Here is a 551-nt window from a genome sequence, read left to right as displayed (position 1 = left end):
ATATATATATATATATATATATATATATATATATATATATATATATATATATATATATATATATATATGAATGAAAGAAGCCAACAGTCGGCGAGGCCAAGGAAAGCGTTGGGAATGGCACTTTTATGTTTTTTTTTAATGTTTGCTTAGATAATCACAGAAATTAGTAATGTAATCTGTTTAGGGGAAAGATAATTAAACACAAAGTAGAAGAAAAAACAACGTGCCGATGGTGGGATCCGAACCAACGACCTCCGAATACCGCGTCCGGTGCTCTTCCAACTGAGCTACATCGGCCGCTGTCCCCCCTGCTACTTGCTTGGGTATTTATGTTGTCTGTATACCAACCTTGAGAGTGTTCACCAGCGCCACCCTCAGCCATAGCGGCGGACGTAGAACGTTCTTTGTTACCGCCAGCGTCACGTAGAACGTGATCAAGAGCGAGGGCGAAAGCTGTGCTAGAACCCTCTTACGCTACCTATGGCTTCAAGACTGCCAGAACCGAGGCCCCCGTAAGCTACAAGCAGATCAATTAAGTGGAAATGAGGGTG

The 551-nt window shown here is 42.3% G+C and overlaps 1 non-coding gene across 1 annotated transcript; it reads right to left on the bottom strand.

Annotated features, from left to right (window-relative positions):
- Nucleotides 1–224: 224 nt before the first annotated feature.
- TRNAP-CGG (transfer RNA proline (anticodon CGG)) lies at nt 225–297 on the bottom strand. Its single transcript has one exon. It is a non-coding gene; the product is annotated as a tRNA-Pro (tRNA).
- Between the last annotated feature and the right edge of the window lie 254 nt (nt 298–551).

The sequence above is a fragment of the Amblyomma maculatum genome, chromosome 9 (genome assembly GCF_055883805.1).
Source record: "Amblyomma maculatum isolate TAMU_Amacu chromosome 9, ASM5588380v1, whole genome shotgun sequence".
NCBI classification, from domain to species: domain Eukaryota; kingdom Metazoa; phylum Arthropoda; class Arachnida; order Ixodida; family Ixodidae; genus Amblyomma; species Amblyomma maculatum.
This window is presented reverse-complemented; position numbering and strand designations above follow the sequence as displayed.